This window comes from Scyliorhinus torazame, chromosome 4, assembly GCF_047496885.1.
Source record: "Scyliorhinus torazame isolate Kashiwa2021f chromosome 4, sScyTor2.1, whole genome shotgun sequence".
NCBI classification, from domain to species: domain Eukaryota; kingdom Metazoa; phylum Chordata; class Chondrichthyes; order Carcharhiniformes; family Scyliorhinidae; genus Scyliorhinus; species Scyliorhinus torazame.
This window is the reverse complement of record NC_092710.1, coordinates 38,846,684-38,864,011: the sequence shown is the minus strand read 5'-3', so window position 1 is coordinate 38,864,011 and position 17,328 is coordinate 38,846,684. Positions and strand designations below refer to the sequence as shown.

At 46.6% G+C, this 17,328-nt stretch overlaps 2 non-coding genes across 2 annotated transcripts; one reads left to right on the top strand and one right to left on the bottom strand.

Annotated features, from left to right (window-relative positions):
* Positions 1-6,809: 6,809 nt before the first annotated feature.
* On the top strand, positions 6,810-6,882 carry trnak-uuu (transfer RNA lysine (anticodon UUU)). Its single transcript has one exon. It is a non-coding gene; the product is annotated as a tRNA-Lys (tRNA).
* Positions 6,883-10,837: 3,955 nt separating this feature from the next.
* On the bottom strand, positions 10,838-10,910 carry trnai-uau (transfer RNA isoleucine (anticodon UAU)). The gene has a single exon. It is a non-coding gene; the product is annotated as a tRNA-Ile (tRNA).
* Positions 10,911-17,328: the final 6,418 nt, after the last annotated feature.

Below are 17,328 nucleotides of genomic sequence, written 5' to 3'. Positions count from 1 at the left end.
CTTAAGGCGAGAAGTATACTTGCTTGCTAATCTATTGAGAGGCGACGCATGATCTCCCGGTTAATGTCCTTAATTTGTAAATCCCCGAACCATTTACCCCAATTTAAAATTCAGCTGGCTCATCATCATTTCGTGCTGAAGCAGCAGCCGTCCATTCGGACTAATGTGACCGCCTGTCCTGCAATTGCAAATAATTTGCATGATGTTGAGATGCTGGCGCTGGATACAGAAAGAGGTGTGACAGCAACATGAAGTGTGACAGCAACAGGTGTATTTGGCAACCTAAAGGGTGGAATTTACAAAAGGCAAGTTCGCCCGATCCAGCTTGTTCGCGATCAGTCAGGAAAGAATACTCAATTCTCCATTCACGACTTGACTAAATTTGGAATCGACATGGTTACACGAGGTGCTCGTATGGAAATGGGCGGTTAGCTCCATGGTTACAGCGTGGTGCTAATAACGCCAAAGTCGCGGGTTCGATACTCGTACGTGTCAACAAAGCAACTCCGTCACGAAATGATATGCTTGTCTCATATGTTTGCAGGCAACCAGCCCAGTGTTACTGAGGCGGCATTATTACTGACCTGAGGCAGCGCAGAGTCGATTTTATCTGCTTGACTCCTCTTGGATAATATCTGCCATTTTATCATTCTTTTACATTTCTGCGCCACAAACGTGTCGGTAACATGTTTCCAAAGTTTCCTAGTCTACAGCGGTGACAATTCACGTCGTTCTGAACAATGTCTTACCTCCAATTCCTGCTATTTTCAGGCAAATCTGCTCCAGGCAACGTTGGAAATAGCCACGCAACATGTTAGACGAGCCCACCATTCAGGACTGGAGTGAATTTGGAAACGTCATGGTCACTCCAGCCAAAAATGCATTCATGGCCGGTTCGCTCAGATGGTTAGAGCGTGGTGCTAATAACACCAAGGTCAGTAATAATGCCGCCTCAGAAACACTGGGTTGGTTGCCTGCAAACCTATGAGGCACTTCGTGACGGAGTTGTTTTGTTGACCCGTACGAGAATCGAACCCGCGACGTTGGCGTTATTAGCACCACTCTCTAACCATTGATTTAACCAACCATTTCTGTACGAGCACCTCGTGTGACCCTGTCGATTCCAAATTTCGTCAAGTGATGAATGGAGATTTGAGTATTCTTTCGTGACTGATCGCGAACAAGCTGGATCGGGCGAATTTGCCTTTTGTAAATTCCACACTTCAGGTTGCCAGCAAGCCGTAAGGATTTGCTTTCACCTTGAACTTTCTGCACGTTTCCAACTGACAAACTTCTCACCAACACTTACGCTGGCTTCGGCATTGTTGAACACATTGTGCCTGGAGCCTCGCCCAATCTGCAAACATTCTCCTCATCAAATTTCTCATTTATTCATCTTTATGACCAACCAGCTGGCGGCTGCTACACTCCTTATATGACCGGAGTTTGTGATTGTTCCATTGCTCCGGAACCATTGTAAAGCGTCGATCTGATGGTAATGGATCATCTGTCAACACCTGACTTGCTGTATAACATGTTTGCGTGTCCCACAAAGTCGCGTTCAGCTGATTGTGCCCAATTTTTTCTCTTTGAATCAGGCAATTCTCGAAAAAGACTCAAAATGAAAGAGCGTTTAATGAAATGAAAATGAAACGAAAATCGCTCATTGTCACAAGTAGGCTTCAATGAAGTTACTGTGAAAAGCCCCTAGTCACCACATTCCGGTGCCTGTTCGAGGAGGCCGGTACGGCGCGGAAGTTGTTAGGCAAGGGGGAGGTTTGTAAAGAACAAATTTGAAGCAAGCGTGCTGGACGCAGCGAACCTTGAGTCAGAATGTTGAGTCATTGAGAATCAGGAAGTGACTGTCCCAAACCCAACTGGGAATAACCAGTCTCCAGGAAAGGGACTCGGTGGGCGGAGTATCGGAGTGAAGCGTCGAAGAGCAGTACAGCTCTGAACTCGCCCTGAATCCAGAGTCCGAATATGCTGTCCGGATTCAGAGAGTGGAGCAGGGCAAAGGAAGCAGCCGTTTGTTCTGGAGGAGAGGCACAGCATAAGAAGAGGAAGGAGGGGCAACGGCGGAGCGAGAGGAGCAACAGCGAAGGGGGAATGCGGTCACTACAGGCGGCTTCACTCATAGGCCGGATAGCTCAGTCGGTAGAGCAACAGACTTTTAATCTGAGGGTTCTGGGTTCAAGTCCCTGTTCGGGCGATCGCTTTAGATCCCAATGATCGACGCTGACCTGAACTCATCGAGGGAATCCACTGGGAAATAAGCCCATCGGCCCATTGTGCTTCTGCGACCCCTCAAACAGCGATCTGTTCCAATCCCAGTTTCCAGCCAAGGACCGTCGCCTTTGTGTTCCATGGCGTTCAAGGTTTCATCTATTCTCCTTTGTGTGAATAATACCATCATTACACGGAGAAATCTCTGCCCATCGCTTTAAGATTCATCCCTGAAATATTTGCGTTATGCTGATTTATTATCATTTTTTTTGCTGATTTTGAGCTTTTAGGCGCGTTGAATCTGAATTCTGACATGATTACTAGTTTGCTAGTGCAGTTGGGGACGGTTTAAACTAATGTGGCAGGGGGATGGGGACCGATGTAGGAAGTCAGTGGGGACGGAAACAAAAGGCAGGAAGGGAGAGTGTGTAAAGCATGACCAGAGAAAGCAGGGCAGAGAGCTGGGAAAGTCGACATTAAACTGCATTTCTTTCAATGCAAGGGGCCTGACGGGGAAAGCGGATGAACTCAGGGCATGGATGGGCACATGGGACTGTGATATTATAGCTATGACTGAAACATGGCTAAGGGAGGGGCAGGACTGGCAGCTCAATGTTACGGGGTACAGATGCTATAGAAAGGATAGAGCAGGAGGTAAGAGAGGAGGGGGAGTGGCGTTTTTGATTCGGGAGAACATCACGGCAGTACTTAGAGGGGATATATCCGAGTGTTCTCCCACTGAGTCTATATGGGTGGAACTGAAAAATAAGAAGGGAGAGATCGCCTTGATAGGACTGTACTACAGGATCCCAAATAGTCAGCGGGAAATTGAGGAGCAAATATGTATGGAGATAGCTGCAAGAAAAATAGGGTGGTAATAGTAGGGGACTTTAACTTTCCCAACATTGACTGGGACAACCATAGCATTAGGGGCTTGGATGGAGGGAAATTTGTTGAGTGTATTCAGGAGGAATTTCTCATTCAGTATGTGGATGGACCGACTAGAGAGGGGGCAAAACTTGACCTCGTCTTGGGAAATAAGGAAGGGCAAGTGACAGAAGTGTTAGTAAGGGATTACTTTGGGACAAGTGACCATAACTCCATTAGTTTTAAGATAGCCATGGAGAATGATAGGTCTGGCCCAAGAGTTCAAATTCTTAATTGGGGCAAGGCCAATTTTGATGGTATCAGACAGGAACTTTCAGAGGTAAATTGGGAGAGACTGTTGGCAGGCAAATGGACGGCTGGTAAATGGGAGGCTTTTAAAAATGTGTTAACCAGGGTTCAGGGTAAGCACATTCCCTTTAGAGTGAAGGGCAAGGCTGGTAGAAGTTGGGAATCCTGGATGACTCGAGATATTGAGACTCTGGTCAAAAAGGAGAAGGAGGCTAATGACGTACATAAACAACTGGGATCAAGTGGATCCCTTGAAGAGTATAGAGATTGTCGAAATAGAGTTAAGAGGGAAATCAGGAGGGCAAAAAGGGACATGAAATTGCTTTGGCAAATAATGCAAAGGAGAATCCAAAGAGCTTCTACAGATAAATAAAGGGAAAAAGAGTAACTAGGGACAGAGTAGGGCCTCTTAAGGACCAACAAGGGCATCTATGTGCAGAGCCACAAGAGTTGAGTGAGATCCTGAATGAATATTTCTCATCGGTATTCACGGTGGAGAAAGGCATGGATGTTAGGAAACTAAGGGAAATAAATAGTGAAGTCTTGAGAAGTGTGCATATTACAGAGGAGTAGGTGCTGGATGCCTTAAAGCGCATCAAGGTAGATAAATCCCCGGGACTTGATTAAATGTATCCCAGGATTTTGTGTGAGGCTAGGGAGGAAATTGCGGGTCCCCTAACAGAGATATTTGAATCATCGGCAGCCACAGGTGAGGTGCCTGAAGATTGGAGAGTAGCGAATGTTGTGCCCTTGTTTAAGAAGGGCAGCAGGAAAAGCCTAGGAACTACAGACCGGTAGTAGGTAAGTTGCTAGAAGGTATTCTGGGAGACAGGATCTACAAGCATTTAGAGAGGCAAGGACTGATTCGGGGCAGTCAGCATGGCTTTGTGCGTGGAAAATCATGTCTCACAAATTTGATTGAGTTTATTGTGGGGGTGAACAAGAAGGAAGATGAGGGCAGTGCAGTAGACGTTGTCTACACGGACTTTAGCAAAGCCTTTGACAAGGTACCGCATGGTAGCTTGTTGCAGAAGGTTTAAGCTCACGGGATCCAGGGTGAGGTTGCAATTGGATTCAAAATTGGCTGGACGACAGAAGACAGAGGGTGGTTGTAGAGGGTTGTTTTTCAAACTGGAGGCCTGTGACCAGTGGTGTGCCTCAGGGATCGGTGCTGGGTCCACTGTTATTTGTGATTTATATTAATGATTTGGATGAGAATTTATGAGGCCTGGTTAGTAAGTTTGCAGATGATACCAAGATTGGTGGCACAGTGGATAGTGAAGAAGGATATCTAGGATTGCAACGGGATCTTGATCAATTAGGCCAGTGGGGCGAGGAATGGCAGATGGAGTTTAATTTAGATAAATGTGCGGTGATGCATTTTGGCAGATCGAATCAGGCCAGGACCTACTCAGTTAATGGTATGGCGTTGGGGAGAGTTACAGAACAAAGAGATCTAGGAGTACAGGTACATAGCTCCTTGAAGGTGGAGTCGCAGGTGGACAGGGTGGTGAAGAAGGCAATCGGCATGCTTGGTTTCATTGGTCAGAACATTGAATACAGGAGTTGGGACGTCTTGTTGAAGTTGTACAAGACATTGGTACGGCCACACTTGGAATACTGTGTGCAGTTCTGGTCACCCTATTATAGAAAGGATATTGTTAAACTAGAAAGAGTGCAGAAAAGATTTACTAGGATGTTACCGGGACTTGGTGGTTTGAGTTATAAGGAGAGGCTGGATAGATTGGGACTTTTTTCCCTGGAGCGTAGGAGGCTTAGGGGTGATCTTATAGAGATCTATAAAATAAAGAGGGGCATAGATAAGGTAGATAGTCAACATCTTTTCCCAAAGGTAGGGGAGTCTAAATCTAGAGGGCATAGGTTTAAGGTGAGAGGGGAGAGATTCAGAAGGGCCCAGAGGGGCAATTTCTTCACTCAGAGGGCAGTGAGTGTCTGGAATGTGCTGCCAGACGTAGTAGTAGAGGCGGGTACAATTGTGTCGTTTAAAAAGCATTTAGATAGTTACATGGGTAAGATGGGTATAGAGGGTTATGGGCCAAGTGCGGGCAACTGGGACTAGCTTAATGGTAAAAACTGGGCGACATGGACTGGTTGGGCCGAAGGGCCTGTTTCCATGCTGTAAACTTCTATGATTCTATGATTCTATGATCAGAAATTGAATTTCATCCAGTCCCAATAAATGATGCTCTTTGGATCTGTCCATTGCTGCTGTTCAGTGAAACCTCATTGTTATATTCCATCACATTTATATTTAAATACATTTCACTTTGTTTTCTTCATTCAAAGCCATTCTGCACTCTGTCCCCTGGGTTTCTGTGGCCATTTGCACCCGGTTTCCTTGGGTTTCTGTGGCTATGGCTCATCTTTGTTTCTCACTCCACAGTATAAATATTTCCCACTTTCTCTGTCTGTTAGCTTTGACAAAGAGTCATCGGACTCGAAACGTGCGCTCTTAGCTCTCCCTGTAGATGCTGCCAGACGTGCTGAGATTTTCCAGCATTTCCTCTTTCGTGGTTGTCTTTCTGTTCACATGGAAATTCAATTGGTCACAACTCGTCCAAAAGCTGCAATGGTTCCACTGGGGCTCGAAACCAGGGCCTGCTGCGTGTAAAGCTTACGTGATAACCACTACACCATGGAACCAGCTGGCGGCAGCTGCACTCCTTATATGACTGGGGTTTGTGATTGTTCCATCGATCCGGAACCTTTGTAAAGCGTCTAATTGATGGGAATGGATCAGCTGTCAACACCTGACTTGCTGTATAACATGTTTGCGTGTCCCACAAAGTCGCGTTCAGCTGATTGTGCCCAATTTTTTCTCTTTGAGTCAGGCAATTCTCGAAAAAGACTCAAAATGAAAGAGCGTTTAATTAAATGAAAATGAAATGAAAATCGCTCATTGTCACAAGTAGGCTTCAATGAAGTTACAGTAAAAAGCCCCTAGTCACCACATTCCGGCGCCTGTTCGAGGAGGCCGGTACGGCGCGGAAGTTGTTAGGCAAAGGGGAGGGTTCGCTTTTGTAAAGAACAGATTTGAAGCAAGCGTGCTGGACGCAGCGAACCTTGAGTCAGAATGTTGAGTCATTGAGAGTCAGGAAGTAACTGTCTCAAACCCAACAGGGAATAACCAGTCTCCAGGAAAGGGACTCGGTGGGCGGAGTATCGCAGTGAAGCGTCGAAGAGCAGCACAGCTCTGAACTCGCCCTGAATCCAGAGGCGGAGCTGCTGATATGCTGTCCGGATTCAGAGAGTGGCGCAGGGCATAGGAAGCAGCTGTTTGTTCTGGAGGAGAGGCACAGCACAAGCAGAGGCAAGAGGAGCAACAGCGGAGCGAGAGGAGCAACAGCGAAGGGGGAATGCGGTCACTACAAGCGGCATTGCTCACAGCCCGGATAGCTCAGTCGGTAGAGCATCAGACTTTTAATCTGAGGGTCCAGGGTTCAAGTCCCTGTTCGGGCGATCATTTTAGATCCCAATGATCGATGCTGACGTGAACGCATCGAGTGAATCCACTGGGAAAGAAGCCCATCGGCCCATTTTGCCTCTGCTACCCCTCAAACCCCTGTCTGTTCCTATCACAGTTTCCAGCCAAGGACCGTCGCCTTTGCATTCCAGGGGGTTCAAGATTTCATCTATTCTCTTTTGTGTGAATAATACCATCATTACAAGAAGAAATCTCTGCCCATCGCTTTCAGGTTGATACCTGAAATATTTACGTTATGCTGATTGTTTAATCATTTTTTTGCTGATCTTGAGCTTTTAGGCGCGTTGAATCTGAATTCCGACATGATCAGAAATTGAATTTAATCCAGTAAAGGATGCTCTCTGGATCTGTCCTTTCCTGCTCTTCAATTAAACCTCATTGTTATGTTCCAATAAATTCCATCATATATTACATGTAAATACATTTCTCTTTGTTTTCTGAATTCATTGAGAATGCTGGCAGGCAATGCGATGTTCTGTAATGCTAGTTCGTACTGACTTTGTATTGAAGTGTAACTGCAGTATTATTTTCATTGACAAAACAAGTATTGTCAGCGCCGATTGCTAACTGTGCCGCACCACCTGCAGATTCCCCTCCAAGGAACACGCGCCATATTCACTTGGAACCATATCCCCATTCACTCACTCTTGTTGGGTACAAATCATGGAGCTTCCTTCCTAACCGCTTTCTGGGTGCACCTACACCACATGGACTGCAGAGTTCCAGAAATCCACACCACACCCAGTTTCACGGGAATTAGATGAGAGCTGAAATTATGGAGCGCTAGTGTATTGCTTTTAGTAGTTTGAAATTGCAGTTTGTGGTGGAATGACCATAATGATGTCTAGGAAATGTTGTGTCAATGTTCTAAGATAAAGGAATTGGATACAGAATGGCTGTTGGTGTGGTGAGTGGCACGTTTTGCCAAGGTGAAATTCGAACAAGGGTCACAGCGCCGAATGGGTATTGAGAAAAGGCGGTGAGTGAGAGAAACGCGCGTTTAACAGATTGGCAGAACAAAATGTAAAAGGTGATTGAAAGTTGGGGAAGGGACAGGAGGCAAAGGGGAATTTGAGATGGCGAACGGTCACGAGATACAGAGCATTAGTTGGGAAATTTCGAAATATTTCAGTCTGTAAACTAATTTTTGGACAAAATATTTTTAAAGGACAGAGTGCTGATTTGCTTATTTAAGAGCTCACAGGCAATGGTCATGATGAACGCTAATTAAATAGGGGTTGGAAAGAGATTGCGACTCAACACGCCAGCTTTGGCAACGCACAGATGGGGGAAGCTGGTTGTATTTCTATTCACATGGAAATTCAGTTGGCAACGAGATGTCCAAAAGCAGCAATAATTCCACAGGAGCTCGAACCCAGGACCTCCCGCGTCAAAAGCAGGCGTGCTAACCACTACACCGTGGAACCAGCTGGCGACACACTGACCTCTTGATATTACTGGAGGTTGTGATTGTTGCAAATCGTCCATTTGGTGGGATTTGCTCAGTTGTCAGCACCTGACCTGTTGCAGACATGTTTGCCTTTTCCTTAAAGTCGCGTTTATCTGATTGTTCTGAACGTTTTTGCAATTTCCCCCGCAAAAGAGACAAAACGAAAGAGCTTTTCAATGTTGCGGCGCTGAGAATGTGGGCAAAGGGGAGATTTCACTTTTGGAAAGAACATTTTTGAAGCTGATGCGTTGGAGCCAGTGAAACGTGAGTCAGAATGTTGAGGAATTGAGAGTCAGGAAGTGACTGCCCCAAACCCAACTGGGAATGATTGTCTAACTGACGAGGGAAATGTAAAGTTTGAACGATGCAATATTCGCGGCCAGCCAGTAATAGTCATTATTGGGGGCTTTGCTCTGGCTTGGATAGCGCAGTCGGTAGAACATCTGGCTTTTAATCTGAGAGTCTAGAGTTCAAATTCCTCCTCGGGCGGTAATTTCAATGATTGATGCTGACGTGAACTCATCGAGTTAATTAACACCGAAGGAAGCCCATCGGCCCATTGTGTCTCTGCTGCCCCGCAAACCCCTGTCTGTTCCAATCTCAGCACAAGGTCCGTCGCCTTGAAATTTCACAGCGTTTCCAGGTCTCATCTAAACTCTTCTTGTGTGAATAATAACATCATTGCAAGGAGAAATCCCTGCTCGTCGCTTTAAGATAGATAACTCAAGTATCTGTGTCATGCTGACTTTTGTTTGATTTTTTTTGCTGAATTTGAGCTTTAAGGCGAGTTGAATGTGAATTCCGACATGATCCGAATTCGAATTCCATCCATCCTCAATAGACGAGGCTACTTCCATCTGCCCTTTCCTGCAGCATGGCAGCATGCCTTAATGACTATCGACCAGTGGCACGGATATCCATCATCATGAAGTGCTTCGAAAAGTTAGTCATGGCACGAATCAACTCCAGCCTCCCAGATTGCCTTGATCCACTACAGTTCGCCTACCACTGCAACAGGTCTACAGCAGGCGCCATCTCCATGGCCCTGCACTCCACCCTGGAACACCTAGGTAACAAAGGTACCTCTGTCCGACTCCTATTTATCGACTACAGCTCAGCCGTCAACACCATTATTCCTACGAAACTCATCACCTAACTCCATGGCCTTGGCCTTGGCTCCTCCCTCTGCGACTTGATCCTGAATTTTCTAACCCACAGGCCACAATTCGTAAGGATAGGCAACAACACTTACTCCACAATCATCCTAAACACCGGTGCCCCACAAGGCTGTGACTTCAGCCCCCACCTATACCACTTATATACCGATGACAGTGTGGCCAAATTCCCCTCCAACTCGATTTTCAAATTTGCTGATGACACCACCATAGTGGGTCGGATTTCAAACAATGAGGAGACAGAGTACAGGAATGAGATAGAGAACCTGGTGAACTGGTGCGACGACAATAATCTCTCCCTCAATGTCAAGAAACGAAGGAGATTGTCATCGACTTCAGGAAGCGTAGTGGAGAACATGCCCCTGTCTACATCAATGGGAACGAAGTAGAAAGTGTCGAGTGCTTCAAGCTTTTTGGTGTCCAGATCACCAACAACCTGTCCTGGTCCCCCGATGCCGACACTAGAGTTAAGAAAGCCCAACAACCGCTCTACGTTCTCAGAAGACTAAGGAAATTTGACATGTCAGCTACGATACTCACCAACTTCTACAGATGCACCACAGAAAGCATTCTTTCTGGTTACATCACTGCTTGGCATGGAGCCTGCTCTGCCCAAGACCACAATAAACTAACAAAGTTTGTGAATGTAGCCCACTCCATCACCCAAACCAGCCTCCCATCCATTGACTCTGTCTATAATTCCCGCTGCCTCAGAAAGGCAGCCAGCATAATTAAGGACCCCATGCACCCCGGACATACTCCCTTCCACCTCCTTCCATCAGGAAAAAGATACCAACGTTTGAGGTCCTGTCCCAACCGACTCAAGAACAGCTTCTTCCCTACTGTCATCAGACTTTTGAATGGACCTACCTCGTATTAAGTTGATCTTTTCTCTACACCTTGCTATGAATGTAACATTATATTCTGCAGTCTCTCCTTCCTTCCCTATGTACGGTATGCATTATTTGTACAGCATGCAAGAAACAGTCATTTTCACTGTAAAATAATACATATGACAATAATAAATCAAATCAAATCCAATCAAAGATAAAGAGCAATAGTTGGGACTTTTCGAGAAATGTTAGTTCGGAAACAAGTAGTGGACTATTGGGCAAATAATGGTTCAAGAAGTGAATATTTAATAACTCACACGTAAGGATCATGATACACGCTCATGAATAATGTTTGTTTGGAAAGAGATTTCCATTCAGCACGTTGGCTTTGGGGACGCACGGAGAGGTGAAGCTGGTCATATTTCTATTTACATTGAAATTCAATTGGCAACCACTTGGTCAAAAGCAGCGTTGATTCCACTGGGGTTCGAACCTAGGATATTCAGCATATAAAGCAGACGTGATAACCACTACACCACGGAACCAGCTGGTGAATTTCTGACTTGTTTATATAACTGCACATTGTGATTGAGTCCTTCGCTCCAGAAACTTTACAAAACCTCCATTTGGTGCGATTTGCTCCGCTGTCAACACAAACTTGTTGTATACAAACTTGTTATATACATGTTAGCGATTCCCACAAAGTCGCGTTCAGCTGACTGTTCTCGACGTTTCTTCTTTGAGTCAGGTAATTTACCTGAAAAAGAGGCAAAATTAAGGAGCGTTTAAATGTTCCTGCGCGGGGGTTGTGGGCAAAGGGGAGGTTTCGCTTTTGGAAAAAAATGTAAGCAGCGACTGTGTTGGAGGCCGTGAAACGTGCGTCAGAATGTTGAGTAATTGAGAGTCAGGAGTGACCGTCTCAAACCCAACTGGGAATGATTGTCGGATTAGAACATAGAGTGCAGAAGGAGGCCATTCGGCCCATCAAGTTTGCACCGACCTACTTAAACCCTCAATTCCATCCTATCCCCGTTACCCCTCTTCGCCTTTTTGGTCGCTAAGGACAATTTATCATGGCAAATCCACGTAACATGCACGTCTTTGGACTGTGGGAGGAAACCGGAGCACCCGGAGGAAACCCACGCAGACACGGGAAGAACGTGCAGACCCCACACAGACAGTGACCCAGCGGGGAATCGAATCTGTGACCCTGGCGCTGTGAAGCCACAATGCTATTCACGTGTGCTGCCCTAAATTGACGAAGGAAATAAAACATTTAAACGATTAAATATTCGCTACCATCCTGTAATGGTCGCTGTAGGCGACGTTATTTGGCGCCTGGATTGCTCACCCGGGAGAACGTCAGACTTTTAATCTGAGGGTCCACGGTTCAAGTCCCAGTTCGGGCGATGCTTTTAAATCTCAATGAGTGATGTTGACGTGAACTCACCGCGTTAATCATTTGGGAAAGAGGCCCCTCGGCCCGTTGTGTCTCTGCTGCCCCTCAAACCCCTGTCTGTTCCAATCTAAGTTTCAGCACAAGGTGCGTCGCCTTGGCATTCCACAGCGGTTCCAGGTGTCATCTAAATGCTTTTGTCTGAATAATACCATTATTGCAAGGAGAAATTCTTGCTCATCGCATTAAGATTGATACCTGAAATATTAGCGATATTCTGATTTTGTTTGAATTTTTTACTGATTCTGCGCCTCAAGGCTAGTGGAATATGATTTCCGGCATGATCAGAAATTGAATTTGAACCAGCCCCTATAAACGAGACTTTGACAAAGTGTCATCGCGACTCGAAACGTTTGCTCTTTTCTCTCCCTGCAGATGCTGACAGACCTGCTGAGCGTTTCCAGCATTTCCTCGCTTGGTTTCAAAAAACAGCCAGTGCCTCTTGGGAACCATGTGCTTCACAAAGGGCATGCGAGACGATTTATTGGGACATGTGAAGAAGAATTGGATGGCATCAGGTTTATGGAGGATTTAGTATGTACAGGAGGCGAGGAGTCCATTAGAATAGTCAAGTCCACGGCTTCACCGCCCCCACACCACACCTAAGCACGCCCCAGCTCCCTCACACCACCCCTCGCCACGCCCTCACTGCCTCCACACCACTGGCTCTCCACTCCCTCACCACCCCCACACCACCAGCCACCCCAAACTGCAATCATGTCTTGTGTCTTGCAGGCTCACCTGGTCATGAGTCAGGCCCTTCTGGTGTTTCCTGCCCCGAACCACAACTACAGCGAAAAAGCACAGACAGCGCCGAAAGCCCCCAGACTGTACCTGAGAAACCCCGGAGCACCAGTCTGGGCATGGCACCGATATCCCGTCACAGCAGTGGCTGTCCATGCCTGGATACCCCACTGCCGTGTGGGTCCCCTTGACCCCACGGCCCATCCCCTGGTTACCCATCCTCTCTGGCCCCAGCAGATGTGTGCCACTCTCCCCCTCCTCCAGCCAGCCCTGCCAGCAGCAAATCCAGAAGCCCATGGTCGCGCCTCTGGGAACTTGTCCGATCTCCACTCTGTCCCTCAGCAGTCACAGCGCCTGTTTCCCGAAGACTAAAACCACAAGTGAAACTCGCCGGAGGTAATTACTCCTGGCGGGTCCTGAAGGCTGCCTTGGGCAACAGGACGTGTGACAAAGCAGAATCACCGCGCAGAAACGTATAGCCAAGTTCCGCACACATGAGTACGGCCTCAACCTGGCATCCATGTCACATTACATTCATCCCCCACCATCTGGCCTGGGCTTGCAAAATCCTACCAACTGTCCTGGCTTGAGACAATTCACACCTCTTAACCTGGGGATACCTCTATCTCTGGATCTGTAATGACTTAATTACCTGCAAATGCTCACATTCAAAGCATTGTCTTGCACCTTTGACTTTGTCTATATATATGTTTCTGGAACCTACCTCTTCATTCACTTGAGGGAGGAGCAGTGCTCCGAAAGTTAGTGATCTGAAATGAATCTGTTGGACTTTAACCTGGTGTTGTTAGACTTCTTACTGTGCCCACCCCAGTCCAACGCCAGCATCTCCACATCGTCACATCAGACCTTATTATGAAAGGAAGTTCATCTATGAAGCAGCTGAAGGTGGTTTGGGCTAGGATACGAAAGGGGGCAATCGGAATAATATTTTGGAGTAAAGTAGTGGACTTTTGGGCAAATCATGTTTACAGAAATTAATAATGTTTGTCTAATTTAAAACTCACAGTTAATGGTCATGATGTACGCTTCTGTCATGTGAGAGAACCTTTAAGAAATGTGTGTTTATAAATGGGTGCGTATATAAATATCTATAGTGAGAGTACCTTTAAGAAATGGGTGTTTACAACTGCAGTGATGTCAGAGAGTGGGTGGAGCTGGGCTGTCTGTCAGCTTTTTGCTTTCGTTTTTGAGCAGGCTTCAGGGTGTGTTTTAGTTTCGTTGTCAGTGTTGGAGCTGAAGCCAGACCAAGCAAGTGTACTGCTGTTCTCTCTGCCATCAAAAGACTATCTCTTGATCATTTGGTGAATTCAGAATTATAAATGTTTTCAGTTGTGAATGTAAACCTGATGTGCTTCTGGTAAAAGATGTTTTAAAGTCGTATGGATGTTAAAAGGAAAGCTTAAAGGATTACTTAGTGTTGTAGTCTTTTGGGGTTGTATTTGAATTGATGGTTGCTAAGATGTTCACTGTATGTTTTAAGAAGGTTAACTTGAGTTCATAGAATAAACATTGTTTTGCTTTAAAAAGTACTTTTCCATTTCTGCTGTACCACACCTGTACAGTGGGCAGTGTGCTCCCCATGCCACAATCTATTAAAAGTTGGGGGTCAGGTGAACTCCATGATACACTTTGGGGTTCTCTGAACCCTGGTCCATAACACTTATTAAGTAATGTTTGTGGGGGGTTCGATATCCACGCAGCACGTTGGTTTTGGGAACGCACAAATAGGGGAAGCTGGTTGTCTTTCTATTCAAATGGAAATTCAATTGGTAACAACTTGTCCAAAAGCAGCAACGACACCACTGGGGCTCGAACCAACTAGCTTCCCACATGGCTGTTTATATGACTGGAGTATGGGTTCGAGTCCCAATGGAACCTATGTTAATTTTAGAGCCCAGAAAGCTCAGTCGGTGCAGCATCAGACTATTAATCTGTTATATATCCTATACTATCCTCTTTTATTTTATGTTTCGTTCATGAGATGTGGGGCCAGCTATTTATTGCCCATCACTGAGGGCATTTCAGATTCAACAACATTGCTGTGGATTAAGGACGGCAGATTTCCTTCCCTTCAATGAGGACTTCAATGAACCAGATGAGTTCTTAGCCTTTTAATACCAGACTTTTATGGAATTTAAATTTCACCATTTGCCGTGACGGGATTCGAACCTGAATCGCTAGAGCTTTGCCCTGGGTCACAATGTAAACGCCCCTCCCTTTATCTGTGCATCAACTTTCTCTCAATTAAACGTCCCATGGGATTTAAAAAATAAATAAATTTAGAGTACCCAATTCATTTTTTCCAATTAATGAGCAATTTAGCGTGGCCGATCTACCTACGCTGTACATCTTTTTGGGTTGTGGGGGGCGAAACCCACACAGACACGGGGAGAATGTGCAAACTCCACAGGGACAGTGACCCAGAGCCGGGATCGAACCTGGGATCTGGGAGCTTCCCATGGGATTTTAAAAGAAAACAAAGTATGAAAACAAGGCCTAAATGGAGGCACACTGTCAGATCACAAAGCTTGGTAAAAGGTACAATATCTTCCGAAGTGGCTTACAAGTGGAAAGCGAGGTAGAGGTGGAGCACGGAATTGGAAGAGAGGGCGGGAGTTACTGAGCTTCCGCACCGTCCAACAGGGGGCACCATTGGAACAGTGATAAAAACCAGGAATGTTCAATGGTCCAGTATTAGATGGAATGCAGATATTTCAGAGGGTTGTGGGGCATAGAGAGATTCTTGGAAGGTTTGGGGGAGGGGGCAATGTGTCTGGTGTTTTTCTTGTGATATATGGTCGTGCAGGGATTGGAAAGAAGGTTGCTGACTCAATACAATTAATCGGTTCGTCGTTGCCGATGTTGTGCATCTTTCTGAACCGCGCTACTGGGGTCTGCCAGAGACTGTGGGACACGGAATTTCAGGCAGTCTTAGGCCAGACTCATCCTCAGAAAGCGGCGCTACTATTTCCCAATTTGGGCTTAAATATTGCTGAATGTTGACCCTCCGGGTGGCCGAGGTGCGCGGGAAACAGTGAACGAAAGGCCGTCGAGCCACTTGATGTTCTCTGCCTGCCTGTGTGTACGAGTGGATGGGATCAATTCTCATAGAATTCCCACTGTGCAGAAGGAGGCCATTCGGCCCTTCGATGTTATACCTGCCCTCTGAAAGTGCACCCTACCGAAGCCCACTTCCCCCGCCACGCTTCCGTAACTCCACCAGACCTGCTCATCTTTGGACTGTGGGAGGAAACCAGTGCACCCGGGGGAAAACCACACAGACACGGGGAGAATGCGCAGACTCCACAGTCACCCCAGGCCAGAATTGGAGCGGGATCTCTGGCTCTGAGGCAGCAGCGATAACCGCTCTTTCTCTCTCCACGCTGTTTTTGTTCACAGACCAGGGAATGGCAGCCTTCACACTCAGACATAGAGGAATCAACCTGGACATGGCTGAGGTTTCAGCTTTCAATCTTTACTTGCAATCCAGAGACTGACATGGCGGCCATTGCTCACATCAGAATCGAGTAGGCTGCAAGGGCCGATGTCCCCCACATGTGGGACGCAGCGAATGCGAGAATTGGCTGCAATGTCAGGGTGCCGCCCGCCTGCCAAGGGACAGTATTGCAGCCATATTATTTCCATGGCAAGTCCAGTTCAGTTTCTGGTTAATGCTAACTCCAAATGTGTTGCTAGCTCGGGAATCAGCGACGGCAATGCCAACGAATATAAAGGGGTAATTTTTGGATCCTCTCTTGTTGGAGAATGTCACTGCCTGGCAGTTATGCAGTGCCAACCTTCCTCGCCACTTGTCAGCTCAACCATGAATATTGTCCATGTCTTGATGCAGTTGGCTATGGGCTGCGTCAGTGCCTGGATAGTGGCGAACGGCGCTGAACATTGCGCCGTCATCAGCGACCATATAATCATAGAATCGTAGAACTTAGTGCAGAAGGAGGTCAGTTGGTCCATCGTGTCTTCCCCGGCCCTTGGAAAGAGCACCCTACCTCAGCAACGCCACCGACCCTTTTTGGACACAAGGACAATTTAGCGTGGCCAGTCCACCTAACCTGCACATCTTTAGACTATGGGAGGAAACCGGAGCACCCGGAGTATACCCGGGTAGACATGGGGAGAACGTGCAGACTCCGCACTGACATCATCACTTCCGACCTCATTAAGGAAGTTCATTGATGAAGCAACGGAACGTGGTTGGGGCTAGGATACCAACGGGACCAACTCGGAATGATAGTCTGGAGCTGAGGTGATTGGGCTTCAACTATCACAACCAGCTGCATCATGATCATGGCTTATTATTCAACTCATTAATCTGCTCCCGTTTTCACGCAGATCCTTTGATTCGTTCAGTTCGAAGAGCTATAACTAACTCCTTCTTGCAAACATAAAATGTTTCGTACTGATTTTGTAAGTAAATAATTCCACAAACTCACCACTGCAAAGAACAAAAAAACGTACAGCACAGGAACAGGCCCTTCGGCCCTCCAAACCTGCGCCGACGATGCTGCCCGTCTAAACTAAAATCTTCTACACTTCCTTGGTCCGAATCCCTCTATTCCCATCCTGTTCATTGTATTAGTCACGATGTCCCTTAACTGTCACTGTCGTCCCTGCTTCCACCACCTCCTCCGGCAGCGAGTTCCAGGCACCCACTAGCCTCTGTGTAAAAAACCTGCCTCTTAACCTTGCACCTCGCACCTTAAACCTATGCCCCCTAGTAATTC